At 48.6% G+C, this 23,338-nt stretch overlaps 1 protein-coding gene across 1 annotated transcript in view; it reads right to left on the reverse strand.

Annotated features, from left to right (window-relative positions):
• The window catches only part of LOC148512027 (uncharacterized), a 38,698-nt gene extending 16,544 nt beyond the window's left edge, over nucleotides 1-22,154 (reverse strand). Inside the window, exons 1-3 of the mRNA XM_088482352.1 lie at nucleotides 22,073-22,154; nucleotides 4,529-4,654; nucleotides 934-1,123 (exon numbers count right to left, since the gene is read on the reverse strand). The gene's annotated coding sequence lies outside the window, so the exon portion shown is untranslated. The remainder of the gene's footprint in view (nucleotides 1-933; nucleotides 1,124-4,528; nucleotides 4,655-22,072) is intronic.
• Between the last annotated feature and the right edge of the window lie 1,184 nt (nucleotides 22,155-23,338).

Consider the following 23,338-nt stretch of genomic DNA (forward strand, 5'->3'; position numbering starts at 1 on the left):
AGCAGTCACCTCTCCAGTCACCACCCAGAGACATCCCCTGGTGTTACTGTATAATGTCCCATTCCCAGCAGTCACCTCTCCAGTCATCACCCAAACACATCCCCTGGTGTTACTGTATAATGTCCCATTCCCAGCAGTCACCTCTCCAGTCATCCCCCAGACACATCCCCTGGTGTTACTGTATAATGTCCCATTCCCAGCAGTCACCTCTCCAGTCACCACCCAGAGACATCCCCTGGTGTTACTGTATAATGTCCCATTCCCAGCAGTCACCTCTCCAGTCATCACCCAGACACATCCCCTGGTGTTACTGTATAATGTCCCATTCCCAGCAGTCACCTCTCCAGTCACCACCCAGAGACATCCCCTGGTGTTACTGTATAATGTCCCATTCCCAGCAGTCACCTCTCCAGTCATCACCCAAACACATCCCCTGGTGTTACTGTATAATGTCCCATTCCCAGCAGTCACCTCTCCAGTCATCCCCCAGACACATCCCCTGGTGTTACTGTATAATGTCCCATTCCCAGCAGTCACCTCTCCAGTCACCACCCAGAGACATCCCCTGGTGTTACTGTATAATGTCCCATTCCCAGCAGTCACCTCTCCAGTCATCACCCAGACACATCCCCTGGTGTTACTGTATAATGTCCCATTCCCAGCAGTCACCTCTCCAGTCATCCCCCAGACACATCCCCTGGTGTTACTGTATAATGTCCCATTCCCAGCAGTCACCTCTCCAGTCACCACCCAGAGACATCCCCTGGTGTTACTGTATAATGTCCCATTCCCAGCAGTCACCTCTCCAGTCATCACCCAGACACATCCCCTGGTGTTACTGTATAATGTCCCATTCCCAGCAGTCACCTCTCCAGTCATCACCCAGACACATCCCCCGGTGTTACTGTATAATGTCCCATTCCCAGCAGTCACCTCTCCAGTCAGCAGCTGAATGATCTTGTTGGTAATTTCCAGGATCTTCTGGTTTTTGTATCTCTCATTTATAAGTCAGTGAGGTGTAGGCACCGTGATGGGTCTCTGGGTCCTGCTCTGTCCTCCTGACACACAGGGATAGCAGCTGGGTGACACACTCACCGAATGTCTTCTTCACAACTGTCTATTCCTGTGTATTGCGGCAGACACAAAATATCACTGTGACACTCCCAGATCCATCTGACCTCCCCAGTCATGTCCCTGTATTATTACTATAGATATAAGTGATGTCACTGTGACACTCCCAGATCCCCTCACCTCCCCAGTCATGTCCCTGTATCATTACTATAGATATAAGTGATGTCACTGTGACACTCCCAGATCCCCTCACCTCCCCAGTCATGTCCCTTTATTATTACTATAGATATAAGTGATGTCACTGTGACACTCCCAGATCCCCTCACCTCCCCAGTCATGTCCCTGTATTATTACTATAGATATAAGTGATGTCACTGTGACACTCCCAGATCCCCTCACCTCCCCAGTCATGTCCCTGTATTATTACTATAGATATAAGTGATGTCACTGTGACACTCCCAGATCCTCTCACCTTCCCAGTCATGTCCCTGTATTATTACTATAGATATGTGATGTCACTGTGACACTCCCAGACCCTCTCACCTTCCCAGTCATGTCCCTGTATTATTACTATAGATATAAGTGATGTCACTGTGAAACTCCCAGATCCCCTCACCTCCCCAGTCATGTCCCTGTATTATTACTATAGATATAAGTGATGTCACTGTGACACTCCCAGATCCTCTCACCTACCCAGTCATATGTCCGTGTATTATTACTATAGATATAAGGGATGTCACTGTGACACTCCCAGATCCTCTCACCTACCCAGTCACGTCCCTCTATTATTACTATAGATATAAGTGATGTCACTGTGACACCCAGATCCCCTCACCTCCCCAGTCATGTCCCTGTATTATTACTATAGATATAAGTGATGTCACTGTGACACTCCCAGATCCCCTCACCTCCCCAGTCATGTCCCTGTATTATTACTATAGATATAAGTGATGTCACTGTGACACCCCCAGATCCCCTCACCTCCCCAGTCATGTCCCTGTATTATTACTATAGATATAAGTGATGTCACTGTGACACTCCCAGACCCTCTCACCTCCCCAGTCATGTCCCTGTATTATTACTATAGATATAAGTGATGTCACAGTGACACTCCCAGATCCCCTCACCTCCCCAGTCATGTCCCTGTATTATTACTATAGATATAAGGGATGTCACTGTGACACTCCCAGATCCTCTCACCTACCCAGTCACGTCCCTCTATTATTACTATAGATATAAGTGATGTCACTGTGACACCCAGATCCCCTCACCTCCCCAGTCATGTCCCTGTATTATTACTATAGATATAAGTGATGTCACTGTGACACCCCCAGACCCTCTCACCTCCCCAGTCATGTCCCTGTATTATTGCTATAGATATAAGTGATGTCACTGTGACACTCCCAGATCCCCTCACCTCCCCAGTCATGTCCCTGTATTATTACTATAGATATAAGTGATGTCACTGTGACACCCCCAGATCCCCTCACCTCCCCAGTCATGTCCCTGTATTATTACTATAGATATAAGTGATGTCACTGTGACACCCCCAGATCCCCTCACCTCCCCAGTCATGTCCCTGTATTATTACTATAGATATGTGATGTCACTGTGACACTCCCAGATCCTCTCACCTCCCCAGTCATGTCCCTGTGTTATTACTATAGATATAAGTGATGTCACTGTGACACCCCCAGATCCCCTCACCTCCCCAGTCATGTCCCTGTGTTATTACTATAGATATATGTGATGTCACTGTGACACCCCCAGATCCCCTCACCTCCCCAGTCATGTCCCTGTATTATTACTCTATATATAAGTGATGTCACTGTGACACTCCCAGATTCTCTCACCTCCCCAGTCATGTCCCTGTATTATTACTACAGATATAAGTGATGTCACTGTGACACCCCCAGATCCTCTCACCTCCCCAGTCATGTCCCTGTGTTATTACTATAGATATAAGTGATGTCACTGTGACACCCCCAGATCCCCTCACCTCCCCAGTCATGTCCCTGTGTTATTACTATAGATATATGTGATGTCACTGTGACACCCCCAGATCCCCTCACCTCCCCAGTCATGTCCCTGTATTATTACTCTATATATAAGTGATGTCACTGTGACACTCCCAGATTCTCTCACCTCCCCAGTCATGTCCCTGTATTATTACTATAGATATAAGTGATGTCACAGTGACACCCCCAGATCCCCTCACCTCCCCAGTCATGTCTCTGTATTATTACTATAGATATAAGTGATGTCACTGTGACACCCCCAGATCCTCTCACCTCCCCAGTCATGTCCCTGTATTATTACTATAGATATAAGTGATGTCACTGTGACACCCCCAGATCCCCTCACCTCCCCAGTCATGTCCCTGTATTATTACTATAGATATAATTGATGTCACTGTGACACTCCCAGATCCCCTCACCTCCCCAGTCATGTCCCTGTATTATTACTATAGATATAAGTGATGTCACTGTGACACCCCCAGACCCTCTCACCTCCCCAGTCATGTCCCTGTATTATTGCTATAGATATAAGTGATGTCACTGTGACACTCCCAGATCCCCTCACCTCCCCAGTCATGTCCCTGTATTATTACTATAGATATAAGTGATGTCACTGTGACACCCCCAGATCCCCTCACCTCCCCAGTCATGTCCCTGTATTATTACTATAGATATAAGTGATATCACTGTGACACTCCCAGATCCTCTCACCTCCCCAGTCATGTCCCTGTATTATTACTATAGATATAAGTGATATCACTGTGACACTCCCAGATCCCCTCACCTCCCCAGTCATGTCCCTGTATTATTACTATAGATATAAGTGATGTCACTGTGACACCCCCAGATCCCCTCACCTCCCCAGTCATGTCCCTGTATTATTACTATAGATATGTGATGTCACTGTGACACTCCCAGATCCCCTCACCTCCCCAGTCATGTCCCTGTGTTATTACTATAGATATAAGTGATGTCACTGTGACACCCCCAGATCCCCTCACCTCCCCAGTCATGTCCCTGTGTTATTACTATAGATATATGTGATGTCACTGTGACACCCCCAGATCCCCTCACCTCCCCAGTCATGTCCCTGTATTATTACTCTATATATAAGTGATGTCACTGTGACACTCCCAGATTCTCTCACCTCCCCAGTCATGTCCCTGTATTATTACTACAGATATAAGTGATGTCACTGTGACACCCCCAGATCCTCTCACCTCCCCAGTCATGTCCCTGTATTATTACTATAGATATAAGTGATGTCACTGTGACACCCCCAGATCCCCTCACCTCCCCAGTCATGTCCCTGTATTATTACTATAGATATAATTGATGTCACTGTGACACTCCCAGATCCCCTCACCTCCCCAGTCATGTCCCTGTATTATTACTATAGGTATAAGTGATGTCATTGTGACACTCCCAGATTCTCTCACCTCCCCAGTCAGCAGGTAGATTATCTCCAGGGTGTCATCGCACTGTTATCCTTCTCTATCCTCAGATGAATGGTAATTAGAAGATATATTTATTTTCTTCTAATTTAAAAAAATCAGTTTTGCAGCCTGGAAAAAATTGGATTTATAAAGATTATTTGACATATTCTATTTATGTGAAAATAAACTTGAGAGAGCGCTGGAATGTGTCAGATGCTATGTGTACCACGATAAAATTGTTACAATAAAAATCTATAAATACAATAGAATAAAATAGATCTTCTCATACACACTTGTTTATAGCTCTTTTTGTGAACAAGTGGTATGGAGTGGAAATGTCCGTGGGTGGCCGTGTGAATGCGGGAACTTTTGATACTTAAAAAAAAAAAATTTTGATTCTATTTATAGTCCAATTTTATTAAATTTTTAGAAATTAAGTCGGCATCTGCCAGATAATATTAGCTGCCCCTACTCCGCACCGCCCTGTTATATGGAACCGGCTTCCCAGTCATTGTGGCTGACACCGACATGATGGCCTAAGTTTCACCATGGTCCAATTTTATAATAATAGATTCAAATAAAGCAAAAAAAAAAAAATACAGCACAAGTAGTAGAAAATGAGAGCTAGGGTAAGAACTTACCTGTGTTATCCATCTTTCTACTAGGTCCATAGGGTCCACAGGGTATAGGTGATGCAGAGTAATCCGGGCACCTTACGCAGTCAATTTTTCCCCTGGATGCACTGGGTCTCCCTCCTATACCCCGCCCCCGGGCCTGAAGCACCTCTGTTTCGTAGCAAGCCAAAGGCGGGAGGAGGATAAAAGAGAGAAGAAAGTCTGGAACACACAAGAATCACATTCTCACCAGAAGGAGACGGAAAAACCGGTGACCAGGTCAAAGCCCATCTGCAGTACAGGTGCGACAGGGCTGGAGTCCTGTGGAACCCTATGGACTTCGTAGAAATAGAGATAACAAGGGTAAGTTCTTACCATATCTCTTATTTTCTACATCAGGGTCCATAGGGTATCCACAGGATACCTTGAGGATGTCCCAAAGCAGTATCCTTTAAGGGTGGGGACGCTCCTGTGCTGGAAGGAGAATCTGCCGCCCCGAAGGAAGCATCCTGAGAGGCGTAGGTATCAAATGTATAATACCTCACAAAGGTATGGACAAAAGACCATGTGGCTGCCTTGCACAGCTGAACTGCAGAGGCACCACGGCGAGCTGCCCATGAAGGACCCACAGACCGAGTAGTTAGCTTTAAGAGATGATGGTATAGACAGGCCCTCATGAATGTAAGCCTCAGAAATCGCCATGCGAATCCATCCTGCCCAGGTTTGCTTAGTGGCAGGCCAACCCTTCTTATGGAAACCATAGAAGACAAACAGAGAGTCCGATTTCCTAAATGAACTGGTACGGTCAACATAAATCCTAAGAGCCCGTACCACATCCAAGGAGGCCACACCAACAGATAGGTCTGGGGAATTAAAGGCCATAACTATAATTTCCACATTGATGTGGAAACTGGATACCACCTTAGGTAGGGGAACCTAGGACGAGTGCACAGCACTGCCCTGTCCCTATGAAAAATTAGGAATGGGGGGGGGCAACATGAGAGAGCCCCCAAATCTGACACACTTCTGGCTGAAGCAATGGCCAGAAGAAACACAGTCTTAGCTGTGAGACATTTTAAATCCACTAAGCCCAGTGGTTCATATGGCGGTCCTTGGAGAGCCCTAAGGACCACAGCCAAGTCCCAAAGAGCCACAGGTGGAACAAAGGGAGGCTGTGGGCCGGATTCTGACCCGCTCACGAACGTAGGATGCTCGCAAGCGGGTCGATGGTGCCCTAATGCGCATGCGCACGATGGAGGGAGCTCCGTCGTGCGCATGCGCAAGACCCGAATAGCGACAGCCAAGCTGTCGCACCGGGTCTCGCACCAAAGGTGGCGTGCTGTCGATGGTGACTGACAGCACGCCCCCTTTGGTGGGCGTGCCTGCCAGACGGAGGCGTTCCCATGGGAACGCCTACCGTCTGGGTCCGGCCCCACTGACATCACTAGTGATGTCAGTGGGAGTGATTTTGGCTCTGATAGAGCCAAAATCACTCCAGGGCTTGCGGCCACGAGACCCTACCGCAGAGTCTCATCGCAAGTCCGATGGTCTTGACCATCGCGACCATCATCATGGACGCTCGCATAAGCTGTGGGTGGTAACCCACAGCTATGCGAGCGTCCAAGAGGCCGCTCCATTTTTAGGTAGGAGGGCCCTGATTCAGAGTGAGCGCTCTGGTCAGAGCGTCCGGCTCTGAATCAGGCCCTGTATGCGAAGTACACCTTGCATAAAGGTGTGGACATCAGGAAGTGTAGCAATCCTACGCTGAAACCACACAGAGGGCGGAAACCTGCACTTTCAGTGAAGCAAGGCGAAGACCGTGATCTAAGCCCGCATGTGGGAAAGCCAAAATCCTGGATAACCTAAAAACCTGAGGATCATAGCCTCTAGGTCGACACCATTCAAAGAAAGTTTGTCACACTCGGTGGTAAATTCTTGCAGAACCCGGCTTCCAAGCTCTGAGCATGGTGTTAACTACAGAGCTGGCAAAACCCCTGGACCTCAAAAGGGCAGTCTCAACAGCCACGCAGTCAAAGGGCCTGATTCAGAGCCACTCGTTAGCGGCTGTTCGTTCGCTCCGAGCGATGTTTGCACAACTGCGCATGCGTACGGATTGTAATACGCATGCGCGAACCAGTCTGTGCGTCGGAAAATTGTTTGTTCGCTAGATAGCGAGTGCCTGCTATTTTGAGTGACAGAATGAGGCGTATGTGGGTGGTAACAGGGGAAGGTGCTTGAAAACGGGGAGTGGAGATCCGAACGCAGGCGTGCTTAATGGTCAAAGCGGGCGTTTTATGGGTGTGCATAATTAATACAGCAGCGTCATCAACCACGTCAGTTGGGTGTCTTTTAGCCAAAACTGCTCGCAAGATTGTGGTAGGAAAAACCAACCACAAGACTAGCGATCAGTTCATACGCTGTTCGATGTACTCGATTAATCTAATAAATAGCGAACATGACGTATGATGCGAGCGGCCAGGGGGCGTTTTTATCAAATAAACGAGCGTATTTTTTGTTCGCTCGTTCAGACATGGAGGCGGCAAAAGACCGCAAGGAGCGAACGGTTCATTTGAATAGCCACCCCCTTTTTCTGAATGAGCGAGCGCTAATTGCGAGTGGCTCTGAATCAGGCCCAAAGACAGATGGCCCAGGTCCAGGTGATGGCAAGGACCTTGAGACAACAGGTCCAGACGTAGAGGCTGTTGCATCGGAGCGTCTATGGATAGGCTCCTGAGATCTGAGTATCAGTGCCGTCTGGGCCACGCTGGAGCTATCAGCAGGAGCGTGCCGCCTTCTTGCTTGAATTTGCGAATCACTCGAGGAAGAAGGGAGAACGGAGGGAAGAGGTACGCAAACTGGAAGGTCCACCGGACAGACAGAGCGTATACCAGAAGTGCCTCTGTTTCTTTTGTTCTTGACCCGTACACAGGAAGCTTGTTGTTGTGTCGGGAGGCCATGAGGTCTATCTCTGGAAGGCCCCACTTGTTCACCAGTAGCTGAAACACCTCCTGGTAAAGAGACCACTCTCCTGGATGCACATCTTGACAGCTATGAAAGTCTGCTTCCCAGTTGAGGACTCCTGGTATGAACACTGCCAAGATGGCAGGGAGATTGCCTTCCGCCCACGCTAGAATGCGGGACACCTCTATCAGGGCCGCCTGACTGTGGGTTCCTCCTTGGCGGTTTATGTAAGCCACTGTGGTGGCGTTGTCAGACTGCACCTGCACAGGCTTTCCATGGAAGACATGTCTTGCTTGCTGGGGAGCTTTGAATACTGCCCTTAGTTCCAAGATGTTGATTGGAAGCACAGATTCTGCTGGCGTCCACCTTCCCTGGAAGAAGTGTGGACCCAACACTGCTCCCCAACCTCGGAGACTGGCGTCCGTAGTCAGAAGAACGCAGTCCGCAATCCAAAAGGGGTGCCCCCATGTTCTGTTGAGTAGTCTGCAGCCACCAGGCTAACGACAGATGTACCTCCTGTGACAGCACCATTGTCTGTGTCTCTATCCGGTGAGGCAACCCATTCCATCTGGAGAGGATCAACTTCTGCAGAGGTCTGGAGTGAAACTGGGCAAACTCCACCATGTCGAACATCGACATCATGGATCCCAGTAACCTCATCGCCGAGTGAATAGACACATGGCGACTCTGCAGGCAACTGCGTACTTTTGCCTGTAATCCAGAGATCTTTTCTTCCGTCACAAAGATCCTCTGATGTTGGGAGTCCAACAGGGCTCCGAGATGGAGCATCCTCTGTGATGGCACCAGGGATGACTTCTTCCTGTTTATCAGCCAGCCGTGAACCTGCAACACAGAGACTGTCAGTTGCAGATGGCGCTAAAGGATCTCTGCAAGACCGTGCGAACAGCATCCGCAGGTGGGCTGCCATGACTTTGGTAAACACTCGAGGCGCTGTGGCCAGACCAAAGGGAAGTGCCTGAAATTGGAAGTGTTGGTCTCCTACTGCAAACCTGAGGAAACGCTGGTGTGCCGAGACAATGGGAATATGCAGGTAAGCATCCTGAATATCTAGCGACATCCTAAAATCCCCAGGCTCCATTGCCAAAATGATGGAACGCAGGGTCTCCATCCTGAACCGAGGAACCCTCAAGAATTTGTTGAGTGATTTGAGGTTGAGGATGGGCCTGTAAGACCCATTGGGTTTCTCTACCAGAAAAAGATTGGAGGAATACCCCGATCCTCTCTGGGACAACAGGACCGGCACTATAACCCCAGCCTGGAGCACAGAGTGGATCACCTTCCGGAATTCCAGGGCCTTGTCTTGGTCTGACTGAGGCCCGTGGTGAACAACCGGCTGGGAGGCCTCCGCCGGAAGGAGAGGGCATACCCCTGAGAGACCACTTCTCTTACCCAAGTGTCTACGGTGGTAAGACACCAGCACTGGGCAAACTGAAGAAGCCGGCCTCCCACTTTGGGGTCCCCCAAGGGTAGGCCCGTCCCGTCAGGCTGAGGGCTTATCATCCGACTTGGGAGTTGGACGTCTTGTACTCCAAGCCTGCTTCTTTGGCTTGGCCGATTTCTTGGCCCCTGCCTCTCTAGGAAAGGGCTGCACTTTGAACTTACCCTTGGCACTATAGGGCCAAAAGGACAAAGTACCAGACCCTGATGGGACTGTCAGCGATGGCAGACATGCAGACTTAGCTGCTGCCAGAGTGGCCACAATTTTGTCCAGATCAGGGCCAAACAGTACCTGTCCATTAAAGGGCAAGCATTCCAATCCCTTTTTGGAATCTGCGTCTGCTTTCCAAAAATGCAACCAGAGGGTGCGGCGTGCAGCCACTGCTGCTGAGGAGATTCTGGAAGTGAGGACCCCTATATCTAAGGCTGCCTCATTAATGTACGTGGCTGAGTCTCTGAGGTTACCCACTAACTCCACCTGCTCAGGTGATGAGTCAGCGTCTAAAGACATCTCCAAGCTATCAGCCCAACGCTCCATGGCTCTGGTACCCAGTACACGGCCATTGCCCCCCCCCCGCCTCCCCGCAAGGGAATAAATGGAATTCAGACATGTTTCCACCTTCCGATCTGTAGCATCCTTTAAGGAGGACATGGAGGGCATGGGCAATGTAGCAGTCCTCACTAGGCGTGTGACATGAGAATCCACCTGTGGAGGGGTTTCCCATTTGGAAAAATAATTATCCGCAAAGGGGTATGCAAAAGCCAAACTTTTTGAGGCTGGTATAGCCGAATTGGATTTTTCCATGCCTCCTCTAAATGATCCACTAACTGACCAGATAGAGGGAATACAGTGGCATCACCCTTAATATCCTTAAAGAAGGCATATTTAGATTTGGCCACGGGGGGGGATCGTCATCTGTAATAACCAAGGCCGCACGGACTGCCCGTATAAGGCCAGGTATATATATATATATATATTTTAGACTTTGACTCCACCTCCTTAGTACGAGGGGAGCTCCTGGTCTGAGAGGTCAAAAATCTCCCCGTCATCAGACGTCATGTCATCCTCATTATAATGAGCTGTCTGAGACATTAAAGGTCGCTTAGCAGGCCGCAATGATGACCCCCCTGTAAAACATCCGTCAGGTGCTGTACCGTATTGGACAATGAGTTTACCCACGCAGGTTCCTAGGAGACCTGGGGAGGCGAAAGTTGGAGACACTGTTGTACCATCAGCTGTCTAGGGAACCCCTGCATGGGTGATGACCCGGGGGAGGAGCGCTGACACAGGCCGCCAGACCGCTGTGGAGAGGCACTGTGCAGCGGGGGAGGCGCTGGCTGTTAGACAGGGAAGGCGCGCTCTCCTGGCATGCTATTAACCCCTGGGACACTGCTGCTGTACCGCACATGCTGCGGCCCGCAGTCCCTGGTGGTCTAGTAGAAGCGCAGGTTAATACCAGGCTCCACGCACAGCCTGTCCCCAGGGAGCCCCCTGCCTGGGGACCTAAAGGACTGTGTTATCGGCAGGTACCCTCCGCGGGACCCTGCCGCTTACCTGCCCCCTTGAATCCGGCCACAGTCCAGGTAATCCCGGGTCACCGCTAGCAGTGACCCCAGATACCAACCAGCATCCCCAGATCAGTATCAGCGTTCTGTTCCGGCGGGGTGTAGGAGCGACAGCATGGACGTCAATACTGACTCTCTATACTGTACAGCTCATTTGTGCAGCCACAGGTGCTTGTAGAAAACTTCAGGGGTGAATGTGATCCGACTCCTGGCCGAACACGAACGAAACTGAGATGCCTTGACTCGGGGGAGGGGTATAGGAAAGGGACCCCAGTGCATCCTGGGAGGATGAAAATTTTATTCTGTGGTGTCCGATGCCGGACGTCATCACCAATACCACATGGTATCCTGTGGATACCCTATGGACCCTGATGTAGAAAATAATACCACATTTCAGTGTGTGCTGGGAGATGTGTTATTCCCCCTCATATATCACTGTACAGTTCCCTCTCCCCTATATAATAATAATAATACCACATAGTGTGTGCTGGGAGCTGTATTATTCCCCCTCATATATCACTGTACAGTCCCCTCTCCCCTATATAATAATAATACCACATATCAGTGTGTGCTGGGAGCTGTGTTATTCCTCATAATATATCACTGTACAGTCCCCTCTCCCCTATATAATAATAATAATAATAGCACATATAAGTGTGTGCTGGGAGCTGTGTTATACCCCCTCATATATCACTGTACAGTCTCCTCTCCCTATATAATAATAATACCACTAATCAGTGTGTGCTGGGAGCTGTGTTATTCCCCCTCATATATCACTGTACGGTCCCCTCTCCCCTATATAATAATAATACCACATATCTGTGTGTGCTGGGAGCTGTGTTATTCCCCCTCATATATCACTGTACAGTCCCCTATCCCCTATATAATACCACATATCAGTGTGTGCTGGGAGCTGTGTTATTCCCCTCATATATCACTGTACAGTCCCCTCTCCCTATATAATAATAATACCACATATCAGTGTGTGCTGGGAGCTGTGTTATTTCCCCTCATATATCACTGTACGGTCCCCTCTCCCCTATATAATAATAATACCACATATCAGTGTGTGCTGGGAGCTGTGGTATTCCTCATAATATATCACTGTACAGTCCCCTCTCCCCTATATAATAATAATAATAGCACATATAAGTATGTGCTGGGAGCTGTGTTATTCCCCCTCATATATCAATGTACAGTCTCCTCTCCCTATATAATAATAATACCACTTATCAGTGTGTGCTGGGAGCTGTGTTATTCCCCCTCATATATCACTGTACAGTCCCCTCTCCCCTATATAATAATAATAGCACATATCAGTGTGTGCTGGGAACTGTGTTATTCCCCCTCATATATCACTGTACAATCCCCTCTCCCCTATATAATAATAATAATAATAATACCACATAGTGTGTGCTGGGAGCTGTATTATTCTCCCTCATATATCACTGTACAGTCCCCTCTCCCCTATATAATAATAATACCACATATCAGTGTGTGCTGGGAGCTGTGTTATTCCTCATAATATATCACTGTACAGTCCCCTCTCCCCTATATAATAATAATAATAATACCACATAGTGTGTGCTGGGAGCTGTGTTATTCCCCCTCATATATCACTGTACAGTCCCCTATCCCCTATATAATAATACCACATATCAGTGTGTGCTGGGAGCTGTGTTATTCCCCTCATATATCACTGTACAGTCCCCTCTCCCTATATAATAATACCACATATCAGTGTGGGCTGGGAGCTGTGTTATTTCCCCTCATATCACTGTACAGTCCCCTCTCCCCTATATTATAATAATACCACATATCAGTGTGTGCTGGGAGCTGTGTTATTCCCCCTCATATATCACTGTACAGTCCCCTCTCCCCTATATAATAATAATACAACATATCAGTGTGTGCTGGGAGCTGTGTTATTCCCCCTCATATATCACTGTACGGTCCCCTCTCCCCTATATAATAATAATACCACATATCAGTGTGTGCTGGGAGCTGTGTTATTCCCCCTCATATATCACTGTACAGTCCCCTCCCCTATATAATAATAATACCACATATCAGTGTGTGCTGGGAGCTGTGTTATTCCCCCTCATATATCAGTGTACAATCCCCTCTCCCCTATATAATAATAATACCACATATCAGTGTGTGCTGGGAGCTGTGTTATTCCCCCTCATATATCACTGTACAGTCCCCTATCCCCTATATAATAATACCACATATCAGTGCGTGCTGGGAGCTGTGTTATTTCCCCTCATATATCACTGTACAGTCCCCTCTCCCCTATATAATAATAATACCACATATCAGTGTGTGCTGCGAGCTGTGTTATTCCCCCTCATATATCACTGTACGGTCCCCTCTCCCCTATATAATAATAATACCACATATCAGTGTGTGCTGGGAGCTGTGTTATTCCCCCTCATATATCACTGTACGGTCCCCTCTCCCCCTATATAATAATACCAGTGTTCGCAAATACGCGCTATAGCGCGTATTTTACCCAGTTTCTAGGACTGGGGACTCACTTTTGTAAAAGAGCCAGGTCCCTGGGGACACGCTGTGCCGCTGTCAATCCCTGTCAGGCTGTCAGGAATGGCCGCGGTACAGCGCGTCTCCGGGGACACGACCCAGTCGCCCTGCACACATACTGTAGCTAAAAGCGCCGCTGTCAAATAGGCGCCGGTCGTCAGCCAATTGGAGCTCGCAGACCGGCAGCCAATCAGCGGTGGTTGGTGGCGCCAGGTTTGTATGACAGCGATATTTTCAAGGGCTGCTATGAGTGCAGTGGGATGGTGCGGCTGTTTGCTGATGTGCCCGGCCCACCGGTGTGCAGACTGGTCCAGACAGCCCCCAAGTGTGCAGACTGGTCCCGGCGCGCCCTACCCCCCCGGCGTGCAGACTGGTCCCGGCTGCGCCCGGCCCGAACACTGCGTCTGGTCCTGGAGGCCCAACTGGATCAAATACTGCGCTCTGCCGCGGCGTGAACACTCCGGCCCCCCGATTTGAAGGTACTTGTTTTTATAAATGAGGAGGGGGGTAGTGTTGTTGTTATTAATGCTTGGAGTAGCGGGTGGGTTGTTATTGATGTAGGGAGTAGTGGGGGGATGTTATTAATGCTGGGAGTAGTGGGGGGGTAATTAATGCTGGGAGTAGTGGGGGGGGTCGTTATTAATGCAGGGAGTAGTGGGGGGGGTCGTTATTAATGCAGGGAGTAGTGGGGGGGTTGTTATTAATGTAGGGAGTAGTGGGGGGGTTGTTATTAATGCAGGGAGTAGTGGGGGGGTAATTAATGCAGGGAGTAGTGGGGGGGATGTTATTAATGCAGGGAGTAGTGGGGGGGATGTTATTAATGCAGGGAGTAGTGGGGGGGATGTTATTATTGCAGGGAGTAGTGGGGGGTTGTTATTAATGCAGGGAGTAGTGGGGGGGTTGTTATTAATGCAGGGAGTAGTGGGGGGTGTTATTAATGCAGGGAGTAGTGGGGGGGTTGTTATTAATGTATGGAGTAGTGGGGGGGTTATTAATGCAGGGAGTAGTGGGGGGGGTGTTATTAATGCTGGGAGTAGTGGGGGGGTTGTTATTAATGCTGGGAGTAGTGGGGGGTTGTTATTAATGCTGGGAGTAGTGGGGGGATGTTATTAATGCTGGGAGTAGTGGGGGGTTGTTATTAATGCTGGGAGTAGTGGGGGGGTTGTTATTAATGTAGGGAGTAGTGGGGGGGTTATTAATGCTGGGAGTAGTGGGGGGGTGTTATTAATGCTGGGAGTAGTGGGGGGGTGTTATTAATGCTGGGAGTAGTGGGGGGGTTGTTATTAATGTAGGGAGTAGTGGGGGGGTTATTAATGTTGGGAGTAGTGGGGGGTGTTATTAATGTTGGGAGTAGTGGGGGGTTATTAATGCTGGGAGTAGTGGGGGGGTGTTATTAATGCTGGGAGTAGTGGGGGGGGATGTTATTAATGTATGGAGTAGTGGGGGGGATGTTATTAATGCTGGGAGTAGTGGGGGGATGTTATTAATGCTGGGAGTAGTGGGGGGGGTTATTATTAATGCTGGGAGTAGTGGGGGGGATGTTATTAATGCAGGGAGTAGTGGGGGGGTTATTAATGTTGGGAGTAGTGGGGGGTGTTATTAATGTTGGGAGTAGTGGGGGGTTATTAATGCTGGGAGTAGTGGGGGGGTGTTATTAATGCTGGGAGTAGTGGGGGGGGATGTTATTAATGTAGGGAGTAGTGGGGGGATGTTATTAATGCTGGGAGTAGTGGGGGGATGTTATTAATGCTGGGAGTAGTGGGGGGGATTATTATTAATGCTGGGAGTAGTGGGGGGGATGTTATTAATGCAGGGAGTAGTGGGGGGATGTTATTAATGCTGGGAGTAGTGGGGGGTTGTTATTAATGCTGGGAGTAGTGGGGGGGTTGTTATTAATGTAGGGAGTAGTGGGGGGGTTATTAATGCTGGGAGTAGTGGGGGGGGGGTGTCATTAATGCTGGGAGTAGTGGGGGAGTGTTATTAATGCTGGGAGTAGTGGGGGGGTTGTTATTAATGTAGGGAGTAGTGGGGGGGGTGTTATTAATGCTGGGAGTAGTGGGGGGGTTGTTATTAATGCTGGGAGTAGTGGGGGGGTGTTATTAATGCTGGGAGTAGTGGGGGGGTGTTATTAATGCTGGGAGTAGTGGGGGGGTTGGTATTAATGCAGGGAGTAGTGGGGGGGTTGTTATTAATGTAGGGAGTAGTGGGGGGGTTATTAATGCAGGGAGTAGTGGGGGGGTTGTTATTAATGCAGGGAGTAGTGGGGGGGTTGTTATTAATGCAGGGAGTAGTGGGGGGGTTGTTATTAATGCAGGGAGTAGTGGGGGGGTTGTTATTAATGCAGGGAGTAGTGGGGGGGTTGTTATTAATGTAGGGAGTAGTGGGGGGGTTGTTATTAATGCAGGGAGTAGTGGGGGGGTTGTTATTAATGCAGGGAGTAGTGGGGGGGTTGTTATTAATGCAGGGAGTAGTGGGGGGGTTGTTATTAATGCACGGAGTAGTGGGGGGGTTGTTATTAACGTAGGGAGTAGTGGGGGGGTTGTTATTAATGCAGGGAGTAGTGGGGGGGTTGTTATTAATGCAGGGAGTAGTGGGGGGTTGTTATTAATGCTGGGAGTAGTCAGGGAGATTGTTAGTGATGCTGGGAGTAGTGGGGGGGGGGATCAGTGTTTGCAAAATACGCGCTACAGGCAGAGAGGGACTCGTATTTTAAAAGTGTCCGGGTCCTGGAGGATGCGCTATTGTCTCCCTAACCAATCACATCGGCGGCAGCGACTCCTCACCCAATCGCCACCTGATACCTCCATCCTTCCCTCCTCTCGGGTATGACAAGGTAGGAGTGGCCCTAGCTCTCCGCCCTCTTCACTCCCGTCGGCCGCTCTCAGGACGCCGCCTGAGACCTCGGTGATACACTCCTCCCGGGTGTCGCATTAGTAGGGGCCGCGGCTCTAGCCTCCACCCTCTCCATTCCCGTCGGCCACACTGAGGCCGCTGTGATACTCCTCCCGGGTGTCATGTTAGTAGGGGCCATGGCTTTCAGCCCTCTCCACTCCCGTCAGCCGCACTCAGGACACCGATGAGACCTTTGTGACACACTCCACTCGGGTGTCACATGTTAGTAGGGGCTACGGCACTCTGCTTCCATTAGCCGCACTCCAGGCAGAGCACTGGGCAAGCAGAAATGGGCTTCAGCAGGTAACTGCACCCCCTGGGGGCCTCGCATACTCTCAGCTTAGGTTACACAGTGTCCTCTTCTCCCAGAGTCATCTAATACCCCACAGGACATGTAGGATCCCCACACACAACACATCGTAGGGGCATCAAGCCCCTCACATACAGCCCCTCACATACAGTTATGGCACAGATACCACTGACACATAACACACATTATAAGTCACACACACTTCATACATTTTGCACTCGCCCTGATGATCAGTCTCTGGGCCTAATTCAGAGCCGGACGCTCTGACCAGAGCGCTCGCTCTGAATCAGGGCCCTCCTACCTCAATTTGGAGCGGCCTCTTGGACACTCGCATAGCTGTGGGTTACCATCCACAGCTATAGCGAGCGTCCATGATGATGCTTGCGACGAGACCCTACGGTAGGGTCTCGCTGCCGCAAGCCCTGGAGTGATTTTGGCTCTATCAGAGTCAAAATCACTTCCACTGACATCACTAGTGATGTCAGTGCGGCCGGACCCAGACGGTAGGCGTTCCCATGGGAACGCCTCCGTCTGGCAGCCACTCACCATCGACAGCACGCCCCCTTTGGTGCGATTCCCCGTCGCTCGCCGGAGCTCCCTCCGTCGTGCGCATGCGCACTTCGGCACCATCGACCTGCTTGCGAGAGTACAGCGCTCGTGAGCGGGTCAGAATCAGACCCTCTGTTCCCACAGCAATTCACTTACAGTACCCTTTTATTACATTTTCAGTGTGGTGTTGCACTACAAAAACCTTTACATACAACAATATGAACTAAGGGCCTGATTCAGAGCCGTTCGCTATTTGTAGTCGTTCGTTCAAAAACAAGGGGTGGCTATTCAAATGATCCGTTCGCAAATTGCAGTCTGTTCCCACCTCTAAGTCTGAACGAGCAAAACATACGCTCGTTTTTTTGATAAAAACGCCCCCTGGCCGCACGCACCATACGTCATGTCCGCTATTTATTAGATTAATCGAGTACATCGTACAGCGTATGAACTGCTCGCTATTCTTGTGGTTGGTGTTTTCAACCGCTATTTTGCGAGCAGTTCTGAGTTAAAAAAAAACAAGTGACGTGGTCAATGACGCTGCTGTATTAATTATGCACACCCTTAAAACGCCCGTTTTGACCTTTAAGCACGTCTGCGTTCGGATCTCCACTCCCCGTTTTCAAGCACCTTCCCCTGTTACCACCCACATACGCCTCATTCTGTCACTCAAAATAGCAGGCATTCGCTATATTGCGTACCAACGATTTTCGGCCGCACTGACTGGTTCGCGCATGCGTACTAAAAACCGTACGCATGCGCAGATGTGCGAACATCGCTCGGAACGAGCGTACTGCCGCTAGCGAGTGGCTCTGAATGAGGGCCTAAGTTTTTTTCTCACTGTATAAAAGTGTACTTGTAAAGAAAAGTATTTAGGATAAAATGACAGTGTCTTTTAAAAAATCACTTGGAAGGGCTTATAGTCTGTGCTCATTTCATATGCTTTATTGATTTGGGTGCTGTTATGGAAATGGTGTCTGCAGAGCTTCCAACGTTGCTGGCGGGCCCCGGTACTGGGGGTGGTGTGTGGCCAGGCTGCCTACTTACAAATCCTAAAAAAAATAATGGGGTGCTAGATCTGGAGGGGGTGCGAGTGCGATCGCGTGCTGGGGAGAGAGGCTGCAGGATCCTGGTCCTTGGTGGGCCCGGGTAAAGAGTATCTGCTGCCCCCAGCTCTCAGCGGCCCAGGGGGCGGGGGGGAGATCCCAATGATAACACTAATGGGATGCAGAAGATATCTGGGTTTTCACCTGTGAGGGATGTAAAGGTTTCTTTAAAAGTAATATATGTAGAAAACCACGGCTACTGGCATGGATTTGAAGGCTATGCTGTATAAATTTAAGTCATTCTATCTGTGAAAATGTTTTTTATGCTTCAAAATTTACTTATATTTTGGAAGCTCACTGTCCTTAGTTTCTTTGCTTATAATGACTGCTGCAGATTATTCCATTAGCACGGACAACAATATTGCCTGGTGTTTGGTGCCCGAATTTCCATAGTGTCCTATGTCTTTAATGTATGTGGGGTGATCTCATAGCATATGGGGAGTTTAAAAGCAAAAATTGTGATGGGGACCCAGAAAATGTGGAGTAGGACCCCAATTTTTTAAAGTGAGGGGTCCCTGGGACCCACATTTTTTTCCGCTCAGCGCGATCACTGAATACCACATATCAGTGTGTGCTGGGAGCGGTGTTATTCCCCCTCATATATCACTGTACAGTCCCCTCTCCCTATATAATAATAATAGCACATATCAGTGTGTGCTGGGAGCTGTGTTCTTCCCCCTCATATATCACTGTACGGTCCCCTCTCCCCTATATAATAATACCACATATCAGTGTGTGCTGGGAGCTGTGTTCTTCCCCCTCATATATCACTGTAAGGTCCCCTCTCCCCTATATAATAATATCACATATCAGTGTGTGCTGGGAGCGGTGTTATTCCCCCTCATATATCACTGTACGGTCCCCTCCCCCTATATTATAATAATACCACATATCAGTGTGTGCTGGGAGCTGTGTTATTCCCCCTCATATATCACTGTACAGTCCCCTCTCCCCTATATAATAATAACACATATCAGTGTGTACTGGGAGCTGTGTTATCCCCCCTCATATATCACTGTACAGTCCCCTCTCCTCTAAATAATAATAATAGCACATATCAGTATGTGCTGGGAGCTGTTATTCTCCCTCATATATCACTGTACAGTCCCCTCCCCCCTATATAATAATACCACATATCAGTGTATGCTGGGAGCTGTGTTATTCCCCCTCATATATCACTGTACAGTCCCCTCTCCCCCTATATAATAATAGCACATATCAGTGTGTGCTGGGAGCTGTGTTATTCCCCCTCATATATCACTGTACTGTCTCCTCCCCCCTATATAATAGTAATACCACATATTAGTGTGTGCTGGGAGCTGTGTTATCCCCCCTCATATATCACTGTACAGTCCCCTCTCCCTATATAATAATAGCACATATCAGTGTGTGCTGGGAGCTGTGTTATTCCCCCTCATATATCACTGTACAGTCCCCTCCCCCCCTATATAATAATAGCACATATCAGTGTGTACTGGGAGCTGTGTTATTCCCCCTCATATATCACTGTACAGTCCCCTCTCCTCTATATAATAATACCACATATCAGTGTGTGTGCTGGGAGCTGTGTTATTCCCCCTCATATATCACTGTACAGTCCCCTTTCCCCTATATAATAATAATACCACATATCAGTGTGTGCTGGGAGCTGTGTTATTCCCCCTCATATATCACTGTACAGTCCCCTCTCCCCTATATAATAATAATACCACATATCAGTGTGTGCTGGGAGCTGTGTTATTCCCCCTCATATATCACTGTACGGTCCCATCTCCCCTATATAATAATAATAGCACATATCAGTGTGTACTGGGAGCTGTGTTATTCCCCCTCATATATCACTGAACAGTCCCCTCTCCCCTATATAATAATACCACATATCAGTGTGTGCTGGGAGCTGTGTTATTCCCCTCATATATCACTGTACAGTTCCCTCTCCCCTATATAATAATAATACCACATATCAGTGTGTGCTGGGAGCTGTGTTATTCCCCCTCATATATCACTGTACAGTTCCCTCCGTCTATATAATAATAATACCACATATCAGTGTGTGCTGGGAGCTGTGTTATTCCCCCTCATATCACTGTACAATCACCTCTCCCTATATAATAATACCACATATCAGTGTGTGCCGGGAGCTGTGTTATTCCCCCTCATATATCACTGTACAGTCCCCTCTCCCCTATATAATAATAATACCACATATCAGTGTGTGCTGGGAGCTGTGTTATTCCCCCTCATATATCACTGTACAGTCCCCTCTCCCTATATAATAATAATACCACATATCAGTGTGTGCTGGGAGTTGTGTTATTCCCCCTCAAATATCACTGTACAGTCCCCTCTCCCCCTATATAATAATAATACCACATATCAGTGTGTGCTGGGAGCTGAGTTATTCCCCCTCATATATCACTGTACGGTCCCCTCTCCCCCTATATAATAATAATACCACATATCAGTGTGTGCTGGGAGTTGTGTTATTCCCCCTCATATATCACTGTACGGTCCCCTCTCCCCTATATAATAATAATACCACATATCAGTGTGTGCTGGGAGTTGTGTTATTCCCCCTCATATATCACTGTACGGTCCCCTCCCCCCTATATAATAATAATACCACATATCAGTGTGTGCTGGGAGCTGAGTTATTCCCCCTCATATATCACTGCACAGTCCCCTCCCCCCTATATAATAATAATACCACATATCAGTGTGTGCTGGGAGCTGTGTTATTCCCCCTCATATATCACTGTACAGTCCCCTCTCCCTATATAATAATAATACCACATATCAGTGTGTGCTGGGAGCTGTGTTATTCCCCCTCATATATCACTGTACAGTCCCCTCTCCCCCTATATAATAATAATACCACATATCAGTGTGTGCTGGGAGCTGAGTTATTCCCCCTCATATATCACTGTACGGTCCCCTCTCCCCCTATATAATAATAATACCACATATCAGTGTGTGCTGGGAGTTGTGTTATTCCCCCTCATATATCACTGTACGGTCCCCTCTCCCCTATATAATAATAATATCACATATCAGTGTGTGCTGGGAGTTGTGTTATTCCCCCTCATATATCACTGTACGATCCCCTCTCCCCTATATAATAATAAAACCACATATCAGTGTGTGCTGGGAGCTGTGTTATTCCCCCTCATATATCACTGTACGCTCCCCTATATAATAATACCACATATCAGTGTGTGCTGGGAGCTGTGTTATTCCCCCTCATATATCACTGCACAGTCCCCTCCCCCCTATATAATAATAATACCACATATCAGTGTGTGCTGGGAGCTGTGTTATTCCCCCTCATATATCACTGTACAGTCCCCTCTCCCCTATATAATAATAATACCACATATCAGTGTGTGCTGGGAGCTGTGTTATTCCCGCTCATATATCACTGTACGGTCCCCTCTCCCCCTATATAATAATAATACTACATATCAGTGTGTGCTGGAAGCTGTGTTATTCCCGCTCATATATCACTGTACGGTCCCCTCTCCCCCTATATAATATGATAGATATATATTACCTCAGCCTCGCTGTATAATATCAGCCTACAGGTCTGTGACGTCCAAAAAACAATATGGCGTCAGGCACTCTGTGGCTCCGCCCACGTCCACATCACATGCCCACAGCTGGCGTATAAAGTGTAACTTGGGAGTCTATAAACTACACAAAAATGGCCGCCGCCATACAGCTCAGAAAAAAGGCTGATCCTCTAGTGATGAATGTTCTAAACCAATCTAATGCTGGCTGCTGGTCACATGACACGGAAAGTCTGTGTTACTATAGAAACTAAATAGCTTTCGGCTTTAATAGGAAGAGATGTGACAGTGCCTGTACTACAGGAAAATGGCCGCCGCTCCCATATATACTGCTGTGTATATGTAATGTTCTCCCTTCATCACAGGGGGCCTCACCCCTATAAGTGCCAACCCCTAACCTACAGCAACTCTCACACCTACACAGGGTCACACTCACGGCAGCTCTCACACATACACAGGGTCACACTCACGGCAGCTCTCACACATACACAGGGTCACACTCACAGCAGCCTCTCACACATACACAGGGTCACACTCACAGCAGCTGTCACACATACACAGGGTCACACTCACGGCAGCTCTCACACCTACACAGGGTCACACTCACGGCAGCTGTCACACATACACAGGGTCACACTCACGGCAGCTCTCACACATACACAGGGTCACACTCACAGCAGCTCTCACATACACAGGGTCACACTCACAGCAGCTCTCACATACACAGGGTCACCCTCACAGCAGCTCTGACACATACACAGGGTCACACTCACAGCAGCTCTCACACATACATAGGGTCACACTCACAGCAGCTCTCACACATACACAGGGTCACACTCACGGCAGCTCTCACACATACACAGGGTCACACTCACAGCAGCTCTCACATACACAGGGTCACACTCACAGCAGCTCTCACATACACAGGGTCACCCTCACAGCAGCTCTGACACATACACAGGGTCACACTCACAGCAGCTCTCACACATACATAGGGTCACACTCACGGCAGCTCTCACACATACACAGGGTCACACTCACGGCAGCCTCTCACACATACACAGGGTCAGACTCACGGCAGCTCTCACACATACACAGGGTCACACTCACGGCAGCCTCTCACACATACACAGGGTCACACTCACGGCAGCTCTCACACATAAATAGGGTCACACTCACGGCAGCTCACACATACACAGGGTCACACTCACGGCAGCTCTCACACGTACATAGGGTCACACTCACAGCAG

The sequence above is a fragment of the Taudactylus pleione genome, unplaced genomic scaffold (assembly GCF_031769625.1).
Source record: "Taudactylus pleione unplaced genomic scaffold, aTauple2 ptg000285l, whole genome shotgun sequence".
In the NCBI taxonomy this organism is placed as follows: Eukaryota; Metazoa; Chordata; class Amphibia; order Anura; family Myobatrachidae; genus Taudactylus; species Taudactylus pleione.